Below are 13,880 nucleotides of genomic sequence, written 5' to 3' on the forward strand. Positions count from 1 at the left end.
GACCCTGAAGAAAATGAGTACTGTGAGAGGATCCTACACCCAGTGATCTACCCAAGGCTTTGTGGAGCCGATGAACCCCATCTGCCTGTGTGATGATGCTCAGGTAGGCAAAATCTGCCTATGGTATATCCCAGGTGTTAGACTGAAGGTAAAATCCAGAAATTCTGCCTTAGGACTAGCATAGTTGTCTGGCAATACTCTATCCACAAAAAAAGAAAGAAAAAAAAAAAAGGAAAAAAAAAAGGCATTATATTCATGACCATCTCTTTACCCACTGCCAGCTGCAGTGAAATTGAGGTGAAATCGACTTCTGAAATTGAGTGTGATGATGTGGATGCCCTGTTTGAGCAGCACCAGAGCTGGGCTGGGGTGTGTGGAGAGCCTTGGAATGAGCTGGGATAACCTCGGATGTTGCCATCGCATCCGTGCAGGGTTTGTGGTCATTGGGACTCTGCACGGGTGCCAATGTCCGGACATGAGAGTGCTGGACCATCGCCCAAGAGTGTGAAATGCTCTTGCAAAACCATTTTAAGATGGAAAGGGCTGCCTGGTGACGAATGTGGTTTTGATTAACAAAGCTCGCTTTCAAAAACAAACAATGCGGCCCTATAGATGACAAACAGCATTTCAATTGTAAAAATGAGCAGCGCCCAGGTAGGACATTGCATTAGTGCTGCGGAGGATTATTTTCATTAAATGAAACGAGAGAGCAGAGGCGGCAGCGGGGTGCCCACACGGGGCTGGATCCCGGTGCCAGGTGCCATCGCCAACCGCGACGGGCTGCGAGGAGAGAGGCAAAACCACCATGTTACATCCTGCATTTACATAAGCTCTGTTGGCAGCGCAGTTTAATGTCTTTCCTAGAAAAGCTCCGCGGCCTGGGGCCTGCCGTGCCCGGGCGGCCTGCCCTTCGCTTCCCTCCCTTCGCCCGCGGCCGCCTCCCCTCCCCTCCCGCACTGCCGGGCGCGGCGGGGAAGGCGTCAGGGAGCGGGTCCCCCTCCCGACCCCCGCGCTGGGCTTGTGTGGCCGGGCCGGGCCGCTCCTCCTCGCCTGGCCTCGCCTCCCGGCTCCGCTGCTTCCCTTCCTCCTTCCTTCCCTCCCTTCCTTCCCTTCCCTTCCCTCCGCCGGCGCCCATTTCGGCGCGGCCGGGCACCCGGAGTGTCTGCGGGCCGCCGGCTGCTCCGCGCCGCTTGGCTCCTTCCCCCAGTAACAGCTCCCACATTCCGCCCCGATCCCTCCTCAATCTCAATCACACACACACATATTACTTTTTTTTTTTTCCCCTCCTTCCTCGGGACTTAATCTCCAGGCCCCCCCCCCCCCCCCCCCCCGCCCTCCCCACCCTCCCCTCCCCCGGCCCCTGGCTCGGATATAATTGAATATCACAGCGCTACGCGCTGGGTATTTTTTTTCCTTCCTCCTCCTGTGTGTGTGTGGTGGTTTTGTTGGTTTTTTTTTTTTCCTGGTGTTTTTTTTCCTCCTCCTCCTCTCGGTGTGGACACCTTAAAAATACATATATATATATATGTGTGTGTATATACATATATATATAATCGATAACTATACGCGTGTACACACACACACACTCACACAGGCAGGGATGTGCGCGTATATACACGCGGCGGTATAAAACACACGGGAGGAGGAGAGACAATCCAGGGTGAATTCCTCGTGCCTCCATTCCCGGGGAAAGGGGGGAGCAGCCGCTCGCAAGGTAAGAACCGGGGGGCTCCGAGCCCCGGGGGCGGGCAGGGGCCGGGGATGGGGGTGGGGGGCGGCCGCCCTGTTTGTGTCGGTGCGGGCGGGAGGGGGATGGGACCACAACGCCTCTGTGACCCCCCCGTTTTTATTAATATGTGTGCATGTGTATATATATATATATATATATATATATATACAGACACACACACATATATATATATACACACACATATTTATCCCTTCCCCTCCCCCACCCCGCGCCGCTGGCTTCCCCTCCCCCACCCGCCTTCATTTTTTTTAAATTAAAAAAAAATAAAAAAAGAAGAGGTTTAATGGAGCGGGGGGATGGGGGGGACACCGGCCTCGGCAGCGAATGGCACACTGGAGCCATGGCGAGAGGCCTATTTTTAGCCCGATTTGTGTGGAAGAGCGGCTTCCCCTCCCCCCCTTCCCGCATATTTACTTTGGGGGGGGGGAGGGGAAGGGGGGGGGGCAGGGCCGGGTCGGGGTGGGGGAGGGGAGGCCCTTCCCCTCCCCCACTGGCGGAGCCCTCCCCCATCCCCGCTCCCGTTCCTGGGGAGGGGATGCGCCCCCACCCCGGGCCGTTCCCCATGTCCCCCCCAGTGCCAAGTTATTGATCAGTTCGGCGGCGAAGTTCGGGTGGAACATGCAGTGCCCCGCGGTGCCAGCGAGCGGGCCCGTTTCGGGCCATAAAATAACCTTATATATCCCCATTTCCCAGCGTCTCTCCTTCCCAGGGCTTATCCCTGTCCGAAACCCTGGTGTAAATTGTGTGTTGCATCAATTAGAGGGGCTCTCACGGTTGATGCAGTGTGGACTGTTTTCTTGCTGGAGGATTTAAGTCCTGAAATATGTGGCTTGTTATTGTTGTACCTTCGAAAGGGTTAAAATTTATCGTGTTGTTCCAGGTGAATTTAATCTTTCATCACCGAATTTCCTTTTAAGGCAGCTTGACAGAATAAAAGTCTCTCTCTCGCTTGTCTTTATCCCCAGAACAGCAAAACTTTGTCTGTGCTTTATGGCAGGGGCTGGTTGCTGCAGATGACACGTGAGTCTAGAGGAAAGTTTGGTTTGTAGGTCGCTGTGTAGGAAAGTGAAGTTTGCTGGTGAAGTTTTTACTACTCTCCAGTGTGCTCGACTTCCTCGTTTTCCTGTCTGTGTAAATCAAATTCCTAACTGATTTATGGGGGAGGGGATCACAAAACATATTCCTTCCTTATTGTTAAGGCATGGGAGGCATGATCAGGAGAAACAGGTCTTTGTTGCATAAAAAAAAAGAGTTTTGCGGGCTTGTCTGACTCGCTTTGCTGTCCTTCCGTGCTAAAATAAATGTCTGAGCACGTTGTGTGCTTTAAAAAGGTTCTTTGCTGTTGATGGTCTCTGCTCTTTGGGTGTTGTGAGTTGTGCTCCTTGAGCAGCAAGGGCGCCATGTGCGAAGTTGGTGTTTGGGGTTTGGTTGTACCTGGGTTTTGGGGCAGTTTGGTGCCCTTTTCTTGCTCTGATTAACCCAAAGGCTTGTCCACATGAGGCTCACGTTGGGTTTGGGGCCTTCCTTTGGACATGTGTGTTAGTGGGCTTTTTGGAATATATTCCAAATGAGGACTGGACTGCAAGCTCCTGTGTGCGTCCTTAAATTTAAGTGAGTGGGTATGTGTTTGTGGATGAGCTGTGAAGGGGTTTTTGCTCTTATTCATTGAAAAAAAGGGGCTGCTAATGGTGCTTAGGGCACAGGTGGTGCGCTGCAATTGATCGAAACAAACTTTCTGTGGTTTTCTCTCGTGTTTTTTTCCCTTTGTTTAAGTTCTAATGGAATGGCAACATTTTGTATTATTTACCTAAGGTCACCTGAGCTGGTACACTGTCGCTATCTTAAGTTTTCTTGGGAGAAGTTGGATTTTTCTCCATGAGAACCGTGTTTTCTGGTACTCTGTCTTGGGAGCTTGGTGGCCTGCCTCCCAAACTGTTACTGGGAACACCTGGAGAACACTTAGCTCTCATTGCTTCAGGAAAGGAGAAGGAAGTGTAATTTAAATCTATGAAAGGAGTTGGGGTTTGGCTTTTGGGCTTTATAATTTATTTTTAAGACTTTTCAAGCGTGTATAGTTTTTGTTTGTTTGAATGCGCACAGCCATAGCGCATGTGTGTAGCATAAAGAATACAATAATTACAGAAGATTCTGTTGCTTAAGCTTCCCCCCCGCCCCCGTTCAAACAGGTAGTTAAGATTTTTTTTTCTTGTGAGTTTCTTTTTTAATATGAATACTTTTTCAGTTTTACTCTATATATGGTAGTTATTGATGTTTGTGTAATGCTTTGAAGTTGTAAGGCAGGGTATAAGCGCTAAGTACCCAACAATACTTGAATGAATACTTCATTGTCATTTTCCCATCATGAAAGAGTTTGATGCTAAAAAGTGCTACAGCCCTAAGCATAAAAGAGGCTCTGGATAGATTAGGGGAAATGGCCAAAATTGCTGATAATGTTGTTTTCAGATAATAGTTTTAAGTTAGGAAGAACAGATCTGAATAATGTAAAGCACACTGAGTTATTTTACCTAACTTCATTTTGGTCTGGAATTCAATAGAACGTGGACTTCACATTTGAGTCAGAACGTGTTTGCTGTTGTAAGTTCTGTAGTGGCAGTAAAGACCCGCATCCTACAAGGATGTAATCGTGCACAAGTCAGGAAGTCCTGTAAAGCACACAGCTCTGTGAACATCATTGGGCTCGTTCAGCTGAATGAGCTCTGCAGCTGTCTGTGAAGTTGCTCCCAGAAGTTGGGTGTGTTTTGTATTAGTGGTGGGCAGTAGGATGTGAATCTTTCATTACCCCGGTGCTGTTTTGGTACAACAGCACTGTACAGTGTCTTGGGAAGGCTGAGGTACTGCTGGGTGTGACACCTTTTCATCACTGATTCCTCTGCTTGTTGGGAATCCCAAGTGACAGTCACCCCTGCAGTTTTTGCTTGCTTGGCCTGTCTCTTCTGCCCCCCTGGTCCCTCAGCTGCTGAGGATTGTGGTGCCTGTGTGAATTCTGACACCTTGCTGGCGAGGACACTGCTGGCAGGCGGAGCAGAGACAGACACAAGTCTCCTGCCAGCCTTCCCCTGCCCAGCTGGGATAAGGTGGTGGTGGTAGCGTGGTCTGGTCTGTGCTTTGGAGAGGAGAGCAAGGACAGGGTGTGCTGCAGGTCAGTGTTGTGTCAATACTGCAATATTGTGATTGTGAGATGTATCGTACCCAAGTGTGACTCATTGATAATCTAACTCACGTTGTTCATTTGGAGTGGTGTGATACTGGTCTGTGCTGGCCATCCTCACTGGGTGTGTGTTTGCACATGCCTGCACCCCGAGTTCAGGGTGTAATAATGGCTGTATTTAGTGCCCTAAACATCAGCTCATGCAAGTAGCTGCAGGTTGGGAGAGAAGTGAAAGTGTGTGTGTGCACACTCTGTAATTATGCATGTTTGGCTCCTGCAAAAAGTAACTGCTCTGAGAATATACTCATTGCGTGCTCATTTTTAAATACAAATTTAAGTGTTTGTGTTAGGTGAAGGAGTGTCAGGAGCTTCCCATTAGGAGCTATGATTGACAGCTCTTTTCTGGTTTTGAGTTGCATTGCTGCATTAATGTAGTAGCTTCAAATTAACAGGTGATGAAGAAACCATTTCTGTGTTTCTGCTGTTGATTTAGCTACCCCTGTCCCAAATGTGCCCAGTTTTTTAAGTGCTGAAGTATGAAGTTAGATGGTCTTAATTTCTGTAAAGTCACTTAAATGACAAGTGATTTTACTAGAAAAAGGTTCAAGTGATCCTGACCAGAGTAGATGGAGACAGCTTTATTCATTTCATAATTGGTTTCTTCTGAGATAAAGTGTGACAATGAAATGAGGAATAAGGAATATCTTTTGATATGAAATTGTAGGGGACTATATGGCTTTCCTTTAATTTTGCAAAATTGAATTAGCTAACTGGAGGTAAGAAGCAGTGAAAATGAGGCAGCATAGCTGTCACTCTGGGAGAGTTGATAGCTTGAGTGAAAAGGTTTGAAAATCTGGTCTGGAAATTGCCAATTTTTATGAAAACTGGAGAACTTCTTAGGGTTCTGCCTTGTGGTGTCTAATCCAAGATGAGAAGGCCCTTTCCTTCCCACTTGTAAGGAAAACAAGGCTGAGCTTGTTTATACAAAATGCCCTAGAGTCTTGGTGGCCTTGTTTGAGCTCAGGTTAAATGTGTCTCTGGTTCGGAAGGATCTGCAGAACCGTAACTCAGCTTACACTCTGAAACCTTTGTCTTTAGTACCTTAGCACTTACCTTTCTGTGACATCCTTTAGGCTTTTTATATTGATAAGGAGCCTTAAAAATAATTCTGCCTTGATAAGAAGTGGTCATTCCAAGCTGGAGGTTGTGTAATGGTAGGGGAAAATTCACACATTGTTTGGGTGTGTAGGATTTTGCTGTCTTGGCTAGCCAAGGAGTGAAATTGCTGGTGTTGCAGCTCACACCTGCTCGCTTTTTTCTTGGATGGGCTGATTGCAGGGAGGACTTTTGAGTGCATTTCCTTACCTGTAGAAGTAGAAATCAGAAAGTCTTCTGAATTGGTGTAGCTTTCTGAAGAATTTACTGAAAGAAGCTCCAGAGTGATGAGGGGGAGCATTATGGAATTGTCTTGGCCAATATATGCAGTGTCTTTCAAAAGAGTCTCAATTTAATTTGGATATAATTGTGTGTGGCCAAACTCAGTACTAAGTGGAGATACTGAGGTCCTTTGGAATACGTTAGCTTGAATGCCAGAAGCAACATCCCTAGGTATGCTATTGGCCTAACACGCCATTTTTTGAGGATGAGTAATGCAGGCAGATTGGGTGTCAGCCTGGCTGTGTGGTTCGGTGCCTGCCCATGGCCCTTCCTGGTGCTCTCTGTATCCTGCTTGCCTCCAGGAGCTGGAGGTGCGGTGCCAGTGGGGATCCGGTCCCTGAATTTGTGCTGTAGTTGTGCTTGGTGCAAGCTTGACTCCTTTTAAGAAGAGTATAAGCTGGCATCTGCATCTCCAAAGTAAGATATTAATAGTCTTATTTTCAAAGATGCTGAGTCCCCGCAGTTGCATGTGAAGTTGGCAGTCTCTGTGTGTGCTTAGCATTTCTAAAAATCAACTCTTGTGTGTGGTTTGCAGGCTCTTGCAAACTCCCGTGAGGGTGTAGTTTCTGTTCCTGGGAGCAGTATTAGTAAAAGGCTATGTTGTGTGCTCTGACTTGTGTTTATTGTTGTAATTCTGAAGTCTCCATGTTGCAGAGGAGCAATCTTGCTTACTAGTAATGTCTAGCAGTAAAAAATCAGAATCATCCAGAGAAAACAGTTGTGTGGGATTTTTTGTTTTATGATCTGAGGCTCTGTTCAATCTCTGCTCAGTGTCAGTGTGTTACAGACCCCCTCCACACCCGTGTGCCATATGCAGACACACGGGGTGTAATTTCCTATCGCTGGAGGTGCATGGCTGGAAGTTTGAGCTGGTGGGGTGGGAGTAGCAGACCTTCCCTTCCCCTTCAGTGGGGCAATAGTTTTGCCCAGTGGGGCAATAGTTTTAGTTTTTGGCAGGGCAGGCGAGCAGCTGGCCCTGCAGTAATGCTGGTGCTCCTTTTAACCCGTTGTGGCTTTGGGGAATGATTCAGTCGCTTCTCTGGCTGCACACAGAGCTCCCTCTCGCCCCACTGACGTCAGGCTGATGGCAGATTTTTATGAATTGGGACTGTGAAAGTGGAAACTTTGCTCTGTGCACAGCTACGTGCCTGTTGGTGGCAACCAGAGAGCTGCAGAAAAGATCTCTGTGCTGCCTATTCCTGGAGCATTTTTCCAAGGTTATGAGTTAAGGGTCAAATATTTACTGTTTGTGAAAATACAGTGCTAAATACTGTGTCTGGTGCCAAAACCACAGAAACTGTCAAGGGCTAGAGTCCTAAAGAGAACCCATCCTCAAAGTTACATCCATTTGACATTAACAATGTTAAAAGTTCAGTCTCTTCACATGGGTGACCCCTTGCTAGCAAACTGAATGGGGTATTATGGATGGTGAGCACATGTGAGGCAGATTTGAGTCCCCTGATGGTTCCCTAAAAGTACCAGGCAGAGAGGAGACAGTTTGATTTCCTGGAATAAGTTGCCCAAGCTGTCCAAGGAGTGGAATAACAAGTTTCATAGCTCTTTAGTGGTTTTTGGACAGACTGATTCATGCTCGAGTGTCAGCATGACTTCTGAAAATACTATTTTGTTTTGTAAAAATAGTATTAAAAAGATGTCGTTATTTTTCATTTATTATTGATATTGGTCTAACTTAGTCCTCTTGGACAAATGACCGTTTTTGCCATTAATTTCAGCAGTTGGGAGAGGAGCTTACCTTAAAATACTGATTGATCTTAAGAGAGATGAGTGAGTCTGACCCTCCCCCCTGCTTCCTGGTCTCTCTAGCTCACAGTAAGCATGAGAACTTTTCCTCTTTTAGGTTATGTCTAAATTTGTGGGGAAAAAATAGTTTTGATATTGCATAGACCTATGGGGGAAATAACAAGAGATCTGGGTCAAAAAAGTAGGACGTGCAAGATTTAGAAGCTGTTGAAGTGTATTTATTTGTCCTATATTAGGTTAAAGGAAGTATTGGTGCTCTCAGTTTGGCAACGTGTCCTTCAGTCTGCAGTGTGCTGTAAAGGGAAGACAACTGCTAAACAATGAATCACCACTAATTTTTGTATGGATGTTCACATTCTTCTCTAGTGCAGAAATTTCTGCTTGTGTATCAACACAAACACACTTTCCTAAATGCAGACTTCTGGAGATAAATTTTAATTGGGCAGTGCTTTTTAAAAATACAAATTTTTTGCCATGATGATGTTTGTGATTCTGTAATGTATCAGATTTTATACTTTTTAATGTACTTATAAAGCAAAGTTAGCACAAATGTGGATGAAGGAAAATGAGGGACGGTTTGGTCAAACCATCTATTAATGCTGACATCAAGTAAATTGTGGTAGAAACATATCTTGTGTAGCAATGGATTAGCTGTTTCCCATTGCTCGTGAAACAAATCTGGGGTTTATATAAGTGGGGTCTGTACTTGCTGAACAATATGAATGTTTTCTTGATGCTGACATGGTACCTGATTTTCCACTTTATTTTGAAGGCACAACTAAATTTCACAATCTGGTATGTTGTTTAGACTGTAAGTATCTACCATTGTGGGCATGAAAAAAGTCAGCAATATGAAACTTCAATATGTTGAGTTGTGACAAAACTTGCACACAAATACAATGAAACAACCTACTAAGCAGTTTTGATGAGCTTGATCTGATAGCAGGAACGGATGTCTAAATGTAGCTGATTAATAGAAACCAACTTATTTTTCTTTTTTTTTTTTTAACATCTTTTTGCCGTTATAGTAAATATTTGTCACAGTTGTTTGACTTGTAAGAAAATGCTTTGTATTTCTGTGAATGTCTTCCAGGGCAGATTGTGAATGGCCTTTGATTACATTAGAAATATCAATGTTATCTTGCTGTTGGCAAAATCCATGTTAGTTGGTTCTGCTGTCTACGTGTGCAAGGTTGTTTTTTACTTATCCTAGTTCATCAAAGCCTTTTGTAAGATTCTTTTTTACAGTACATATAATATACATTAAATACGTTAGCAATTAAGTTTTAAGAGTCTCTTCTATTAAAATAAAACAAAAAGCCCTCTTTACCGCTGGGTCATCCCATTGAGGTGCCTGGGCACAATACAGCCCTCCTAGGTGTATTATTTTCTTTTGTCTTAAAAAATGAGCCCTCTCTTTGTGCGGTTCTGTGGGCTGGTTGTGAAAGCACCAAATTCAATTTTCCCATCAGTCTGCCTGGAGCACAGCTGAGGTCCCATGTTAGAGAGGTACTCACTGCTTGCATGTGCCGGGGACTTGTGGAGATGCTGTGCGTATCAGGAGAAATGGTGGGAAGAGTTTTTAGAAAAATTACATGAAAGATAAAGGGATGGAAACTTTCAGAGGTAGCCAGGGAAAACAGTGTGGATGCGTTTTGACTCGCTCTTTGACGCTAGGGGTGACTTCACACGCGAGGCTCGGAGGGTATGTGAAATGCAGCGTCAGACTCGGGCCAGGAGAACGTCCCTTACGTAGGCTGAGGTCTGGCTGCTGTGCCAGCAGCAAGGCTTGTGTGTGTTGGACACTGCTGCAGAGCTCCAGAAAGCTCCATTGATGGTGTTAGAATATGTGAAATTTCATTCTGTGCTTAACGTGCCTCCCACTTACCCAGCTGCGGCCTGGGCCTGTAACCCTGTAACTACGTGCTTGTGGAACGGAGTTTCGTTAAGGTGAAATGAAAGAAATGCTCAGGTTTTAAAAACACATTCAGAGATCAGGTTAGTCAGATTTCATGTGTGTTAATGTTCCTGTAAATGGTGAAAGTTTGGAACTGCAGTGTACTTCCGTGTGCCTGTTGCTGCCTAGTTGTATTTGTTAATCTGATGCTGCTGGGCCTACTGCTGTTCTGTGTAATTAAAATAACCCCCCGAGCCTCCCCCTGTGTGATAAAAAGACAAGTGGTGCAAGGTTGTGCTGCTTTTTTCTTTCTGAATTAACCCCTTCCAAGTGTCAGGGTGGCTCTGCCTTCTCCTCTTGGCCCTCCTCCTTGTCTGTGCTCTAGTGGGAAAGTGGCAAATAAGTGTAGTGAACTGGCAGTTTGCACCATTTTATTCTTAACCCTTCCTAAGGCTTTATTTGATTTTTCTAATCATTCCCCACCTGTTTTTTTGGGGTTTTTTTTTTTTTGTGTTTTTTGCCTTTTTTCCCTGGGGTTTCTCTGTCCTTTTTGTTATTTTGGACTTTTTCTTTTGCGTCCTCCCCATCTGTTCTCTTGTCCGTCCTTTAAATCAAATTAGTGCCTTCTTGTTTCTGTTCTCTGGGTCTTCTCTGCTTTCTTCCTCTTTCTCAAAATGTTAAATTTATATGCAGGACTCAGTCCTAGGTAGCCCTCTTGAACTGGAGGGGTTGAATGGGTTTGGATGATGTAGCCTGAGTCGGTGGTGGAGCAAAACCTGCTGGGGAAGTTTCATTTTCCCGTGTGTGCCCCTGGCAGCGAGCAGGAGGTGAGTGGGGGCCTGCCTGCCTGTGGGCACATGGGTGCTTGGGATGGGCACACAGGGCAGGAAATGCAGAGGACAAATTTTGGCAGTGCTCTTCTGTGATAAAAATAATCTTGGCTCTAGGCATAAAGCATTGATCCAACTCTTGATGAAGTCGGAGGGAGGCTTTGGAGGGAGTTGGTGTGAGCATTTAGTACAGACACGAAAAGCTGAGGAGGTTGGAGTGAAAACCTCGGCGCAAGGTGGGGTTGGCTTTGTGCTTTTCAAAATAAGGGGTTTTATGCAAGAAGTTTTTATTGACATTGTGACTTAAAATTAGTGAAAACAAAGTCAGTCATGGTGAAATCAGTGGCAGCCTTATCTTATTGTTTTTATTGTGGGTAGTGTTGACAAGTCACATGCCCCATTGTTCTGGGTGAACAAACAGGGCTTTGAGGCTGCGGGCTGGGACGTGCGCACAGGCGCCTTTGTCCTGTGTGGCACTGCGACTTCGGAGCTTTGTCTCTAAAGGGTTCACATCCAGAAGCTGCATGATAAAACACTCTCTTGCTTGATGTCCAAACACCATTTCTGTTTCATGTCTTGTTGTCCAAAACCTAAGAAAATAAACACAGGTGACTTAATGGATCATAAACTCTCTCCTACCTCATTTCCCAGCAAAACCTATGGATAGCAGGCTGGTGTTCTGGCTCCAGAGTGGATGTGCTTGGGACTGAGAGAATGGAGAATGTGCTTTTGAGAGAGTCAGTAAAGGATATTTGCTTGAAAGTCTTGCAGGTGTAAGTCCTTTACCATATACCATAAAGCTGGTGACACTGGAGACAATAATAGTGAACCTCACTGTACTAAAGTCACAGTTTTGTGGATCACCTCTAAATTACTCATGCTGTTTATAAATCCCTATAATCAGGATATGTGTAGTGTAACTAAGATGGATGCAGTAGAGACTGGCTGCAGGAGCAGACTTGGCACGTGTAGGCTGTGGATGTAGTCATCCAGCTGTATCTGGGGGAGAATTCCATTGAAATTGCTGTGAGTTTTGCTCAAGGAAGAGCAGAAAGATTAGTCTTCCCTGCCTACAGTGATTTTTATTATGTTATTGTTTTTAGTACATCTTAACAATGGCTGTGTAGTTCATTGTCTGGTCCGGTATTTTTGATTTGTAGAATAAATGTGGTTGTGGTTTGGGGGTTTTTGTTTTTTTTTTTTGTTTTTTGTTTTTTTTTTGTTTTTTTTTTTTTTTTTTTTTTTTTTTTTTTTGTTTGGTTTGTTTTGTTTTTTAAATCAGCATATAGTTTTGCTTTTTCCTCTTTGGAAGCTGGTGCTTGCAGTGTTTTTTATACCTCTACAGGACTGTTCAGCAAAATGATCTTGAATTGTCAGAGCTCCACAGCAGGTATTACCAAGTTGCTTTCATTTGTAATGGCGTGGAAGGTGGTAGGAGCTTTCAAGCTGGTAGAGATTCTCGTAGCAATCTTGAGTGTGTGTCGACAGTGTCAGCTGTGTGTCCATCTGCTCTCTGGTATTAGAAAACATCCCCAGTTTGGGTGGCTTGCAGGCAGTCTGTAAAATACTGCTTTCATTTCGATGCAGGATGAATGGCAAACTTTTGGCATCCTAATGTGGGTGTAATACAGCAGTGGAATATATTCTGTGGGTTACTGCTCAAGGTTTTCAGACTTTTTTTTTTTCTTGAGTGTGACTGCAGTTTGTTCACACAGTCCCTTCATAGGAACTGCCTGATAGAGGGAATTATGGAATTACTTTCTGGGTATAAATTCTCTCATACATTTCCACAGGCCTGTCTAGCTCTGTGGTGGATCCCCAGAGACCTCCACTCCCCACACCCACAATTTTGCTTTTATGAGTTGACCTAATATACGAGTATGTGACAGATAACTGTGTTTACTTTATTTTTTGTTTACATCACTGAAGATTTTCTGTCCACATAATGATTGGGACAGAAAGCTGGTGTCAGGATTATCTGTTATTTCTGCCACTGTGTGACCTTTGCAAATGGATTGACAAATTTACCCATGCACCAGTGATTTAATACTTAACAGGAGCTTTTTCAGATCAGTTCAGTGCCCCGAGATCTTCTGGTGAAAGGCTGTGTAGGTAGCAGTGTAAAGTGGCTTTTGTTTAATTTTTCAGTCTCTGCTTACTTGGAGTTTTCAGTTTAAGCAGGTACTCAATTTTAATTTATAGGTTTTGTCTGTGTCTTCTAGTTTTCTGTTGGACAGAACGTGGTCCTTCCCATTGGAAATATTTTCTACTAGTGCCAGGACATGTTGAAGTCAGGCTACTTGGTTCATAAATTTAGGCATGTTTCTGTCCTTAGTAATGTGGAAATGCAACCTCATATGAAGTTTTAAGATGCCTGCACTTTTTCTGGACCCTGGCAGAGTTTTGGGAGTGAGGAAAGGCAGAACTTTCTTGGTGGAGCCACTTCAGGAATGGGTTTTGGAGAACAGCTACACAAGCAGTCACTTATCCCAGCATTGGGGGTGGGAAGGGAGGTGATGGGACCCTTGAGCTGACCCTGTTCTTGATGGCGCAGAGGCACAAAAGAGTTTCTATCCTCTAATGTGGTATGTTGAGTACTGCCACGCTGAGACAGATTTATGGGTCCTAAAAACATCATCTCTGGAAGGATGTGTTTAACCCAAAGGCTGTTTTGGTGGGGAGAGGGGATTAAAGTCCAGGTAGTTTTGCTGCACCAGTTTACAGCCTGGCTCCACAAACACTGGTGTTGCTACTGTGGAGGCTGTGGCTGAGCCATTGGAGTGATCGTGGTTGGTTTAGGTAAGGGTGGGCCAGGAGCCCCTTATCTCAGCTGTGCAATCAGACAGAGCCTCCTCAGAGTGCAGGGGGCCAGCTGATAGCTCGGCCAGCCTGTGCATACAGGCTGTACTGACTGCTCGGCCTCACCCATACATAAAATACACAAAAATCTTTGCCATGTGCATCTAATTTCATTTGGGTGAGTCTTCCTTTATAGCTTCCTAAATGATTCTTGTTTATAAGTTTAACTATAAACTA

General features: G+C 45.0%; 1 protein-coding gene across 2 annotated transcripts in view; it reads left to right on the forward strand.

Annotated features, from left to right (window-relative positions):
* Positions 1 to 1,426: 1,426 nt before the first annotated feature.
* The window catches only part of TBL1XR1 (TBL1X/Y related 1), a 103,015-nt gene continuing 90,561 nt past the window's right edge, over positions 1,427 to 13,880 (forward strand). For both annotated transcript variants that reach the window (XM_054282791.1, XM_054282792.1), the window contains exon 1: positions 1,427 to 1,714. The gene's annotated coding sequence lies outside the window, so the exon portion shown is untranslated. The remainder of the gene's footprint in view (positions 1,715 to 13,880) is intronic.

This window comes from Melozone crissalis, unplaced genomic scaffold, assembly GCF_028551555.1.
Source record: "Melozone crissalis strain CALT ecotype California unplaced genomic scaffold, PUWL_Pcris_2 ptg000034l_1, whole genome shotgun sequence".
Classification (NCBI taxonomy): domain Eukaryota; kingdom Metazoa; phylum Chordata; class Aves; order Passeriformes; family Passerellidae; genus Melozone; species Melozone crissalis.